Consider the following 14,405-nt stretch of genomic DNA (forward strand, 5'->3'; position numbering starts at 1 on the left):
ATGTTCTCAAGCAGCGTCTTGAGGACACGAAAGAGCTCATTGCCGCTCGCCGCAGAGACTAGTTTCCTGGTTTCTTTTGATGTAATAATCGGTTTAGGATGTGGATTGTGTCGTCGGTTGTGAAATGTTGGATTCTAGCGCGGATGTTTGGCCTTTGTTGGCCTCTTGGGATGTTGCGATTTCAATCTGGTAGCTTTTAGTCCTTCGTGTTAGGCTGGAGTTGTGCTGAACTTCTTGTGAATTGTGGTGGTTTTCAGTAATGAAAATCGGAAGGGGCAAGCCCTTCTTTGATCAAAAAAAATTAACCGTCCTTATATATTCATCAGTCTTGCTATAAGTCGCAGTAGATGCTATATAGGTCCGTCGGATCTTACATCAAGATCCGTGCTTTCAGATTTTCTTTTTTCTCTCTTAAATCTCAGTCGAGTGAGACATAGCCACGCCATTAAACAGAGGCTCGGGCGCCATTAATGGAGACCTTGGGAGAGAGGTGGACGGCAGATGGAGGTCAAAGGGCTCTCCTCCCGATAAGCACGCGCAGGGGTCTGATCGCACGCCTCTCGTACTCAAATAGCTACCCTGCACGTCGCCTCCTAGCTAATAAAAATGGGGACGTGTGGCGGCACGTAAATGGTACTAGTAAGTAGAATGCCCACGGTTTCAATAATACTTGTGTTTCTGATTGTAACGTGATAGCACTTCTTCCAAATGACTTTATTGATTGTTAATGTGTGCGCCTTCGCAAATCGGACTGCAAATTTACCACAGCATGTTGGTGCTATGTCATGGCACCAAGCCAAGTTTCATTATTTTCATGCGTGTTTTGGATTTACAGGAATTAAAAAACTAAGTTTCTCAATGTTTCCAACCCAGCCACGACACCTAGAATTTTGAATTTCATTCCCATTTCTTGCATGGAACCTAGAAATTTACCCGAGGACACACATGTGATTTTTCAACCAACTTTGGTGCACTGGAACATGTGCTTGTATTTCAAATTTGAATTATGCACACAAAGGTGACACGTTCCCTCCCAGAACCACGAGCCTTCTTGAGAGAAGCTCCGATTTGCAAGAAGCTTATACCAAAATTTGTTCCTATTTGGCCAATTTTTTTCCACGGCATGGTACTACCATGACATGACACCATGCCAAGTTTCATGATTTTAAAACCAAGTTTCTCAATGTTATCGACCGAGCCACGATGCCCAGATGTTTGAATTTTATTCTCATTTTTTGCATGGGACCTACTCCCTCCTTCCATCTATATAGGGCCTAATGTGTTTTTCAAGACAACCTTTGACTATTGACAAGATTAATAGCACATGAGATGTATACTGTGCAAATTATATTATAGGAAGCTCCTTTGACATACAAAATTGATGGTATGCTTTGTGTAAGTTGCATGTCATATATTATTGCTCTAACGTTTGGTCAAAGTTAGCCTCGAAAAACGCATTAGGACCTATATGAATGAGAGGAGTCGACTTCGAGAGAACGTGTTTGTTCGAGAGACACCGAGGAAGACTACTATATATCGATGGTGCATGTAGGCGGGAATTAAACTAAGGGATGGTCTTATTGGTTTCGGGGATATAGGGGAAGAGTGAGAGGCGGGGGGGGGTAGCTAGAAGGATATTCTTAAGTGTGAGTGTGTGTTTTACCCATCTAGGCGGAAGTTATGTGCACAAAAGAGGAGAACGATTCGATGTGGCGTTAGGATTGAGGGTAATTAACTACGTATGGAGACATAGAGACCTTGAACGTGCATGTGTGAGAGGTATACATGTATACGTGGGATGTGTGTGTCTGCGCACGCGCATGATCGAGATAAAAGAAAGAAGACATAAGTCATAAGATCAAAGACATGGAAGAGACGGATCGGTATGACAATATGCATGCATGTGAGAATGCATGGAAGAAGTCCTGACAATTGAGCATGTGTTTTTGTCTTTAAGAGATAGTGGTATGGGCTGGAGCATGCATCTATGGCGAGCAGAGGGAGTGAGGCGCAACGATTGTGCAAAAGAGACCAACCTATAAATGCATATGTATGGAGAGACATATATAGTGTGGGTGATAGGAAGCAAGACTCCATGCGAGAAAGAAATGTTGACGGAGAAACTACAGATAGATACAGAGATGGAGATGCTAGCTAGAGGGACATCCGCTAGTTTGGGTGTTGGAGATGACCGTCGGGTGGTCCAAAGGGTGAAGTTATATATGTGTGTGAGAGGGCATTTGACTGCATGTAGAGAGAAACATATGTAGTGTGTGTGATAGGAATCAAGAGTGAGGGCAAGAAAGAAGGTTGATGGAGAAACATATAAATACAAAGATAAAGATGCTAGCTAGTGTGCGTTAGAGATAGGAGTCGAGTGGATCAGAAGGCTGGGTTATGTGTGTGGGTGTGAGAGAGATAGAGAGAGGGTGCGTGTGAGTCACATACAAACAGATATTAGAGAGAAATGAGATCCAGAGAGACGGAGTTTTGTGTCTGCGAGAGAGAAAGATATTTCACAACGAGAGTGATAGCTAGAGAGACATACGAGGGAACACAAGATATCTCTAGGGAGAGAGGGTGTGTGTGAGCGACATACAAGAGAACAATGGAGAAATATGAGACCCTGGGAGACAGAGTATGTGTTTGTCTGTGAGAAAGAGATATTGATGAAGAAGAGTCATAGGTTCTCATATCTAAGGAGCGTAAGAAATCTCTGTATGAGGGGCGTGCGAGTGGCACACATGGGAATAGTAGAGTGAAATGAGACCCCGGGAGACAAAGTTTTGTGTTTGTGTGAGAAAAAGAGATTCCACATGGAGATTCATAGTTAGAGACAAATAGCAGGGAGCGAGATATATTTAGAGAGAGATAGAATGATGAAGGTCGAGGGAGAGAGTACCGTCAGTGTGTTACGAAGATAAAAGATCATTGTCAACATACAGGTAGCACGAGAGATACCTGAGAGACGATGAACACGTATAGGTCCAGAGAGATAGTCCTATATAAGCATGAGTGATAGCTATATGAGACGAATATCTGGATTAAAGGGGATTCAAATATTTAAACTGGAGATCATGACATCGATAATATCATAACGCAAATTGGTGTATCAAACATGCATATTCATTTGAATTTGGGCACACGTGTAATGTTATATAGTTTATCAATATTGGTGATCCATAGATTCTTCAATTACAAACAATGCATGGTTTATATGCAATTAATGTCTAAACGGGATTACACTATATGTTGCGTGTGTGAAACACATTATACATGTTTCAGAAGTAAAAAAACCCGCATGAAACACACATTAATTGGAGACAGTTAGCGAGGAATGCATACATTGGATTTCAACATAAAGTGGTTTCAAATATTTGAAAATCCAAATTGATGGATACAACCTTATGAATCTGAGATCATGCCATTTGTAAACCATATTTATGTATAAATGGTGTTGTGCTTTTGAAAGTATATATAAAAAATGATGTATATAGAATGTAATTCCAATTGAAAATGGATCCCGCCCGAAAAAAATAGAATACAAACGGGATTCGAATTGGGTTGGCACGGTAAACGTGCACTCTGCAAAATTTGAACGAAGCGGGGAAAGTCGCAGTAACCGCCCGGAACCAAAATCTGCGAGATGGAAATCACTGCTGCCTATCCCTGCCACACAAAGCCTATATGCTGGATTTCTATAGGTTTCGATAGGGGTAGGTTTGTAATTTCACCCAAACATGATGTAACCGCCTCTCACCCGGATCATACACGGTGGGCGCCAAAACACAGTGTGTCCTCGGCCGAAACCGACTCCCTCCCCAATTCATATTCATACACGGTGGGCGGCAAAAACAGACTCTCGTCGGCAAATATTCGGTGTATGCGAGATTACCGTCCTATCCACGACCGACTAGTGTTGCTGTGATGTAGTAGAAATTTGAAACGGGGGCTAAGTTTGTAAATTTCCTCGCATTTGAGACAAGTGCGCCCTGAGTACATGGTTCCCGCCTTCCTCTCTACCTCTCTTTTCCCCATTCGTACTCCATGGGCGCCAAAACACCCTCTCCACCCCACCCTGCTCCGTCCGCCGCCGTCCGCCACCCCATCCACCGTCGTCCTCCTCCACCATGCCGGAGCTGATACCCCGACGCCGCCGTCCATTACAAGAGACCGACCTCTCTCATCCACGGCTTCGTACCGGGATCCTTGCATCCCGTCCTCTCGCTTCATCCCCGCCTTCGTCCACCTTGCCAGCGCCGCTCCTACGACCGTCTCGTCCATCGTGCCCCGCCGCCACCGTCTACCCTCCTAGATCTGTTTCCACGCCACCGACAACCATCGCTACCGCAACATCGTCAAATTCTCAGCAGATGCCTACACGGTGCCGCACCAGAGGTGGTACTCTTTCGTATCTGCTCAACTTATTTATCACAACAAGAAAATAGATCGCCACTGCTTTACTCTGATTTCTTGTCTTGGTTGCGAAGTTGCCTTTGTCCGGTTTGCACCTTCAGATCCGCCATGGCACGCTCAACACCATACTCGCAATGCTTATGGTTTTCCCCTTTTATATTCCACACTATTTAAATCACAGTAGACTAAATTTCAAAATTGGGTCAGTCGATTTTTCAGAGCTCGCCGGAGTTCGCCGGTGCGATCGAACGGGCTCGGGTGGTTGTTGGGCCTCGCCGAACGAAGAAAACTCGACGCTGGTGGGGTTGGGGTGGGGGTGGCGGAGGAACACAAGCGGTGGGGACCGGTGGTCCGGCCGGCGGCCCATGCGGTGTTCTGTATGGGAAGAATCAGAGACGAGGAAGAAGAATGGTTAGGAGACGTAGGATCTTCATCCAACCACCTGAAATGGTCGAGAGACAGCTAGGAGTTGCATTCTTAATGCGCTCTGGTTCATCATGTGTGGGCACTGCGCAACCAACATTTTATTATCCAAAATCTGCTTGCTCTTCTTTACCATGTTCCTCTTCCGTTCTTCTTTAATATGCACTCTCTCCGTTCCTAAGTACAAGTCTTTGTATAGGTTCCACCATGGACTACATATGGAGCAAAATGAGTGAATCTACACTCTAAAATGTACCTAGATACATCTGTATGTGATCCATAGTGGAAATCTCTACCAAGACTTATATTTTGGAACGGAGGGAGTATGATAGTAGTACAGTATGTTCCTTGTACTGAAGATGAGCAGGGACATTTGCAGTGTAGAGGTCTATACGGTCGGTTGTGATGGACACTTTGAGCCTCTTTGATTCGTAGGATCTTGTAAACATAGGAATAGGATTTGTGGTGGCCTGCCCACTTGAATCCTATAAGAATAGCAAGGAAATGCGGGGAGCTATGTCGCCTTTGAGAGTTACATTGATATTAACAGTACCACACCTTCACTTGAAGAGAGCTGGTATCCGAAGCCTTTCTAGCCGTACCGGCAATACTAGCACATATATTCCAGCAAGTTCCACTTTGCTAATTTTACTCTGATGCTTAAGGTTTTCCCGTTATATCTACATTATGATCTGTGTAGCTGCTTTGTGTTGCACTAGCAGCAGTCCACTCTTGAAGCTAAACACTGCAATGACTTACAAAATTGGCACCAAGGCATTGAGTGCCATTCTGGATGCAATGAAACTCATACGCTCCCCACCTGTTGATTCTTGTTCAGAATATCATCCTAATGACTATTCTAACCTCGAGGAGTCAAAGGCAGATGGCCTGTCCTGTTCACCCATCAAGGTGCCTGTTCTAATTTGTCAATGTTTTATTGATTGCGGGTATCTTGCATATGTTGTCTTGCATTTCTTCTACTTTGTTGCACCGCCATCTGCTTAGTTTACTCATCATATATGTCGAGATGCCATGCCCATCCATTATCAATACATATTCCATCTGTCATCATACCATGTTTTTCCACTCAAATGCTGTTCTTGTGCATCATACATCAACATGGAAGAGGGTGATTGCCGAACTTGATGGAGCACCAGCAAAGTCCTTGATAAACATGGTGGTGCTGGAGAAATCAGACAGCGCCCCACTTATATTGGTTGTACAACCAGTGACACAAAACATAGGACCGACTCCAGCAGACTGTACCCATACTTCACTGGCCACACCACTAGCCCCACCACATAGGACTTGCACTCCAGCAAAAGGTATACCGATTTCATTTGCCATAGCACTAGCTGTACCATAGAAAAATCCCACTCCAGCAAAAAGTACAGCAAGTCCACTAGCCGAAGACCTATCCCAACTGCAGAGACGACCAATTCCTGCAGATTGGAACCCCATTCCATTTATTCCCAGTTTAAAAGACAGTGCTTTCAATGTTGTTAGGGACTACATGCATATATTCCCATCATGGGAAGATTATTGTGAAGACAAACACCATTTTCACATCTTCCTGTCCAACTTATGTGTAAGTGCTATTATTCATGGTTATTATTTTCCCATTTTCTGCTAATTGAACACATGAATGATTTACATTACATTGTTGTAACTAGGCGAGGGTCAATCTGGATAGTCATGACGAGCAAAGCTTGCTTGTGCTTTTCCAGGAAGCATTGCAGCAGTATCGGTGTTACCTGAGGAAATCACACTTTGATGGCAAGTCTATAAACTAATTTCCGGTGAAGTCTCCTATGCTAAATTTAGAAGACATTGAATGGAAAAACCTTTTTATGCACTGGTCTCGTTCTCAGGATAAGGTACTGTCTATGAAATCGCATGACAATTTGAACTACTACTTTTCCGCATGTGCCTTACAGATCTTTTTTGCAGGAAATCTGCTCGAAGAAGAATTCCGGTTTGACAAGAACGACAGGATATCGCAAATATGCTGCCCGCTGCTTTGCTCTTGTTAGTACCTGTTATCCTGTATCACTGTACTTGCATACATACCTGGTTCATTATGTGATAGCAGTATGCATGATAGCTTGCTTATCAATTGTTCGCTCCAAATTATCTGATCTGTATGAATGGTTGCATTAGTGTAGAATATATCCAATGCCAATGTTTTTTTAGCTCTGCATTGTTCTTGTAAGTACATGCTGTCCTTTATCAATGTACTTATAATGACAGGTAGTTGTTCATGTACCATCACTCTGCAGCTTATTTTCCTTTGCCCTCCATTTTCTACACATTAGATCTATATTTACTCTTACCATAATGTTGGTACTGAAGAAGTTTAGCTGTGCATTGCTCTTGGCTGTACCTTTTGCCTGTATCGCTACACTTACATTTATAGCTACTTGGTTATGTAGCATCACTCTTCATCTTATCTTAAATATTCTCCATTTTTCGTATATTATCACATCTATATTTACTCTTAACAAAATGTAGAATAAAGGCAATGCTTTTGAAGAAGATTCTGTGGTAAACTTCTTGAATTGCCCCCCCCCCCATCGGACAAGGCCTTTATATAGCCTGTCTTCACCAATAATGTAAGTTTTTCCATCTCAAGCCTTCAAACTTTGTTGTATATATTTGGTTAGGCATGACTGCAACAGCTGTTTATTTTTGGTGTTTGCATCAAATTGCTTGTTTAAAGTTTATTATGTAGTTCATAAACAAAAGTTTGTCCTTTCTCAATTTAAGTTTTCAGTTGTACAACCAACTTCCTTCTTCATACCATGTAAATTAAACTATACAAAGCAAGTGATCTTCTTTTGCACTGCATGTATGCTTTTGTTCTTCATCCGTAATCCAGTGGTGTGGTGAACCTACCCACCACTGCACAATGTCATATTCCGCAATGTCTTAACTATGAACAATGTCATATCATTCTACTATTATTTAAACCATCTCTTTATTTGACAATCTGAAATGGTATAAATTGACAGCACACTAACCATTGATACTTATGAGTTCTTGATTTGTAATCCAGTGGTGTCGTGAAGCTGCCAACTCCTTCACAATGTCATTTCTTGCCATGTCTTGACCTGAACAATACCATATTGTGTTAATGCAAATTTAAACTATGTCACTTTATTCGTCAGTAAGAAATGTGATGAATTGTCAGCACTGATACTTTTATGTGCAAAACCTGTCATCTGTCTTCTTGTTTATCTTTTAGAGTGAGGAAGATATAAGTGTTGAACAAGCGCAGTCTCATCATCTTGCTCAGCTGCTTGCGCTGCAGCTCCCCAGCAGGGCTAACCTTTCTTGAACTCTATTGAAGTGCTGTCGGTTTTGTATATTATTTTGTCGGCGTGTTTATTTGCACTGGTGGCAATCTTTGATGCCCAGTGTATGTAATCAGCTGTCTGCTTGTGCTTTATTATCATAGTGGTGAACTTTGATGCCCAGTGGATGTAATATGCCGTAATTTCTTTATTGTATAGTATAGGTTTTTTCTTATTCACGATGCTACAGTTATTTTATTGTATATATATCCTGTCTTCGCAGTAAACTGGCCAAACCGTAAAATTACGGTACATAATCGGGCCGTCATGCAATCACGATGTAGGTTGGGCCTGAAACATGCCGATCAGCTCACGGGCAGGCAGCAGCCCGAAATGAACCCCGACCCATGATTGTGCGAATCAAATCATGGGCTTTTAACAGGCCGAAAAATTGTCTCGGTCCTTGTTTGGCCCAATCAGATATCGACTGCGAGCAGGCCGGATGCAAACTGGGCCGTAGTTAGGCCCCAACTATATGACGGGCTTTTAACAGGCTGAAATTAATATAGGGCCGAAATGTTAAACGGGCCCTTAACAGGCCAAAACTAATATCAGGCCGAATTACTAAGTGGGCCTTTAGCAAGTGGGCCCAAAAGCATAGTGTCCAGTTGACGGGCCAAATCCGATATGGGCCATAATTAGGCCCAAAACCTCTTAAAGGGTCGGACCTAATCTGGGCCGTAATTTGGCCTAGAACATGGTAGGATTTTAACGGGCCAGATCTCATATGGGCCAGTATTAGGCCCGGAGTGTGGCAGGCCATTAATAGACCGGATCAAATATGGGCCGACATTTGGCCCAAAACATGGCAGCCAGTTAACGGGCCGTCCTACTAGGGTCCTCAAAATCTTGTGGGCCTACAACTGGGCCGGCCCATTAATGTCGGTGAAATCTCGTGGGCCTTTAGCTGGGCCGGCCCATTATGATCCGCAAGAATTTTGTGGGCCTTTACCTGGGCCGGCCTATTATGGCACATGAAAATCTTATGGGCCTTTACTTGGGCCGGCCCATTATGGCCCGCGAAATCTTGTGGGCCTTTAGCTGGGCCAGCCCATTATGGTCCGCAAAATCTCGTGGGCCTTTAGCTGGGCCGGCTCATTATGGTCCGCAATTCTTGTGGGCCTTTAGGTGGGCCGGCCCATTTAAACTTGTTGGGCTGTGCCACGTGTCGACATATCATAGGCGCATTCTGTCAAGTGAGTGGATGGCATCTGTCCCGACGGTGAGCCGACACGTGTTTCCTCTAGCCAATGATGATTTTACACGTGGAAAATCCCCATTGGCCGGGGCTGTTAACGGGTTATCGGATCCAAAACCCGACCCGATAGCTTAACGACATTCCGTTATGGTGGATGCCACGTGTCGGTCACCCTTGACGAAAGCACTTCTGTGACGCACGATTTATCGTCATGGAAGTGGACACTTCCGTGATGATAATTTTGGTAATGTCATGGAACACTTCTACGACAGCACATGTATGACTATCTTGATTTTGTCATAAATTTCTCATGGATGTACATGCATGACAAAAAAGGCGACCTACTATGACAAACACGTATCATCACGGAAGTGTATTTTTTTTGTAGTGACATGGAAGACAATCTTCCCACTTCATACCGAAAGAAATGACGCAAGCCCTGAGCATATCTTCAAGAATCTGATTTACTCGCTCGACTTGGCCACTAGTTTGAGGATGAAAAGCTGTGCTGAAGCGAATGTTGGTGCCCGTGGCCTTCTGAAAAGAATCCCAAAACTTGGAGGTGAAGATGCTGCCATGATCTGAAGATATCAACTGCGGAATGCCGTGCAGAGAGACAATCCTGGAGGTATATAGCTCTGCCAACTGAGCTGTTGTGATAGATTCTTTGATAGTAAGAAAATGAGGCACTTTGGTGAGCTTGTCGATGACAACGAAGATAGCATCATTGCCACGCTTGGACTTTGGAAATCCAGTCACGAAGTCCATCTCAATATGGTCAAACTTCCATTCTGGAATGGCAAGAGGTTGGAGGAGACCAGCTGGTTGTTGGCGTTCTGCTTTCACTCTTCTGCAGACATCACATTCGTTCACGAACTGAGCAATCTCACGCTTCATTCGAGTCCACCAATATGACTGCTTGAGGTCCTGGTACATCTTTGTACTTCGAGGGTGGATACAGAGGAGTGAATTGTGAGCCTCGTTCATAATGACTTTACGAAGATCACCTTTAGGCACAACAATGCGATCCTCGAGGAATAGAGTATCCTTGTCATCAAGACGATAGCACTTGTACTTGGGTTGACTCTTAGCAATCCCAGTCTTCACCTTCTTGACCATAGCATCAAGAAGTTGAGCCTCACGAATCTGATCTTCCAAAGTAGGAGAGACTTGGAGGTTGGCGAGAAATCCTTGAGGAACAACTTGTAGATTGAGTTTGCGGAAAGCTTCACAAAGCTCAGGTTGGTACGGCTTAAGAATCAAACTATTGTAGTAAGCCTTCCTGCTCAATGCGTCAGCAATTACATTGGCCTTGCCTGGAGTATATTCGATACTCGGATTATACTCTTGAATCATTTCGACCCAACGAGTCTGCCTGAGGTTGAGGTTAGGCTGAGTGAAGATGTACTTGAGACTCTTATGATCAGTGAATATGTCCACTTTTCTTCCCAATAAGAGATGTCTCCAAGTTAAAAGAGCATGGACAACTGCCACCAATTCGAGGGCATGAGTGGGGTAGTTCTTTTCGTTGGGCTTCAACTAGCGAGAGGTATAGGCCACAACTTTCTTCTCTTGCATCAACACTGCACCAAGACCTTGAAAGGAGGCATCACAGAAGACCTCGAACGGTTTGGATTCATCAGGAGGAGTCAGAACTGGAGCAGTGACTAGCTTCTCTTTCAGGGTGTTGAAAGCGATGTCACATTCAGGCGACCAGACGTACATCACATGCTTCTGGAGAAGGTTGGAAAGAGGCTTCACGATCTTAGAGAAGTTCTCAACGAACCTTCGACAATAGCTTGCGAGACCAAGGAAGCTGCGGAGTTGCTTCATGTTCTGAGGTGGCTCCCAATTCACAATTGCAGACACCTTCTCAGGATTAACAGCTATGCCCTTGGCAGAGATAATATGTCCAAGGTAGAGAACCTCATCGAGCCAAAACTCGCACTTTGAAAACTTCGCATAGAACTGATGTTCTCTAAGTTTATCCAGCACCAATCTCAAGTGTTTGGCATGATCCTCCTTGTTCTTGGAAAAGACCAAAATGTCATCGAGGTAGACCAAGATGAAGTCATTTGTGTAGGCGTTGAAGATGAAGTTCATCATGCGAGAGAATGTTGGAGGGGCGTTGACGAGGCCGAAAGACATGACAGTGTATTCATATGAACCATAGCTTGTTCTGAATGCTGTCTTGGGGATATCCTCTTCACGAATGTGAATCTGATGATAGCCCATACGGAGATCAAGCTTGGAGAATACTTGAGCACCTTTGAGTTGTTCGAAAAGCTCATTGATGTTGGGAAGTGGGCACTTGTTCTTTATGGTCTTCTTGTTCAATGGACGGTAGTCGACACAAAGTCGGTTCGTTCCATCCTTCTTCTTGACAAAAAGAACTCCACAACCCCATGGAGAAGAACTTGGTCGGATGAGACCCATACGCTCTTGAATATCGAGTTGCTTCTTCAGCTCCTTCAACTCTTCAGGTCCAAGCTTGTAAGGACGTTTGCAAACAGGTTCTGTGCCAGGCTCAAGATCGATGACGAATTCAACTGGCCGGTGCGGAGGCATTCCTGGAAGCTCTTCTGGAAAGACGTCTTGATATTCGCAAACGACTGGAATCTGAGAGATGGCATCCAGCTCGCCCTTCTCGTTGAGAGAAAACAGACGAATGGTATCATCACGAGCAGCAAATACGATTACATCCTCAGATGAATGTGTCAATTGAATCTACCTGGCAGCACAATCAAGATGAGCCTTGTGCTTAGAAAGCCAATCCATTCCAAGAATAAGATCAATATCCGAGTTGCCCAGAACAATAGGAGAAGCTAGAAATTTGTAGTAACCCAACGTGATAGTAACATCCAGGACGCAGATATTAGCTATCATTTGCTTGCCCGGGGACACGATTTGTAAAGATCTTTGCAAATACTGATAATCGCACTCATACTTTGATGCAAAAGGTTTAGAAATGAAGCAATGCGATGCACTAGTGTCAAAAAGTACTTTTGCAGGAACATCGTTAACAGGAAGGTTACCCATGATGACATCTGACGAGTCCTCTGCCTGATCTGCGTTCATCATGTTGACCTTGGCGTGCTTGGGATTATGCTTGACCACTACGGTACTAGCAGATCTCACAGGAGGATGAGGAGGAAGACGTCTCTGATTGAAGCATTTGTTGGCATAGTGACCCTTCTACTGACACTTGTTGGACGTAACCTCCGAGAGCGAACGGTGATACGGAGCACTTGATCTTGGGGCTTGAGACGAATTCTTGTTCTGAAGGCCGGGGTGGGGGGGGGGGGAAGATCCATTGCCACCTTTGCTCTTCTGCTGATAAGGCTGACGTAACGTAGGAGGAGGCAGCCAATACTTTTGCTACTTAGAAGCCACTTGAGTTGAGGAAGAAGGAGTTGCATCTCTGACTCGCTTCTTGGAAGCATCGCACTTGAGTTGAGCAGTCTCTTGTTTCAGTGCCATGTTGTAAAACTCATCGTACTTCTGAGGCTCGAAAAGCACAAGAGCAAGTTGGAGATCTTCTCTGAGGCCACCCCTGAATTGATAAATCATGCTCTTCTCATCAGGGACGTCTTTCTTGGCGAAATGAGTGAGCTTCTGGAACATGGTGTTATACTGGTAAACAGACAAGCTGCCTTGCTTCAGGTTGCGGAATTCCTCACGCTTGCTCTCAACAACACTCTGAGGAATGTGGTGAGCTTTGAAGTCTTGACGGAATTCATCCCAGGTAATCACACGGCCTCCTCTGGAATCTTTGTATTGCTGAAACCATTCTGCAGCTTGGTCTTTGAGTTGGAACGAGGCAAACTTGACAAAGTCCTCAGGCCTGACATTGCTGCACTCGAAATGCTTGCCGATATCCACGAGCCAATCATCAGCGTCTGTTGCCTCAACACAGTTGTTGAAGGTCTTTGGCTGGTTAGCGAGGAACTGGTTGAGTGTAGCAAACTGATTCTGATTGTTGCCATGGCCATGATTCCCTTGTTTGCGCTCTTGCAGAATTTGCATGACCAGCTGCGTGTTTGCATTGGTAGCGGCCATCACAGGTTGCCATGACTCCGGAGGTGGAGGTGGTGGTGGCAGATCAGGATTCGGAGTCGTACGCGTTGGAGGAGCCATCCTGGAGAGGGTGACATCGGTTAGCATCTTGACAGACATATATTCAAGCTGAATCAAATGGATCGAAATTGCAACATATAGTGCTAACATCCGAACAAAATGAACGAATGCATTCCAATCGAAATGGTCACATTTCCATAAATTGAGAAGCCACTTAGATAGAGGTAGAAGAATAAAACAACAAGGTACGGACATGAACAAATACTTGGTGAGGATTACCCAATCACAAACCAAATATCCGCGGAAGAAATACTAGAGCTACAAGAATTCCCACCTATGAAACTCACGAACCTTTCCGGTTATGCAATCAGGTGTTGGGGATATAGGGGAAGCATAATATCTCACCCAAAGCTAGCAAATCCTACATCCAGCTGTATCCATCCTTCAACACATAACCTAGAAACCTTCGGAAATCATTTACCTCAACCTTCAAAAAGCATCCGTTATACGAGTTATGGCAATACTCCCGAACTTCCGCCCCAGTACTGGGTGGTGTCGAGGTTATCTCATCAACAACTGCATAAAAGAGATTTTCGATGTCGGCAAAACTCAGGTATTCCAGAATTGCAATGATAAAATTGTGACGACAACACCTCGGAGCTCCTAAGCCTTGGGGACCCCAGCGCCCGAGCTAGACGCTGGCACCTCTGGAGCCAGCGGGGCCTCGGGGGCTGACTCCTCCCAAGGATGCTCCACCCAGGCTCACGAGGATGATCGGGCTGGAGAGGCACAAGCACCGCCACCGCCTTTACTCATGGAGAGGGGTGCAGCCGCAGGAGGCGATCTGGGCTCAAGCAGTACCACCTCGCCCTCCCTTCTCCTCTTCGCCGCAGGCGTCGGCCTAGTAGCACAACAAAGAAGAAGAGTAGAAACGAGCA

This window comes from Triticum urartu, chromosome 7, assembly GCF_003073215.2.
Source record: "Triticum urartu cultivar G1812 chromosome 7, Tu2.1, whole genome shotgun sequence".
NCBI classification, from domain to species: Eukaryota; Viridiplantae; Streptophyta; class Magnoliopsida; order Poales; family Poaceae; genus Triticum; species Triticum urartu.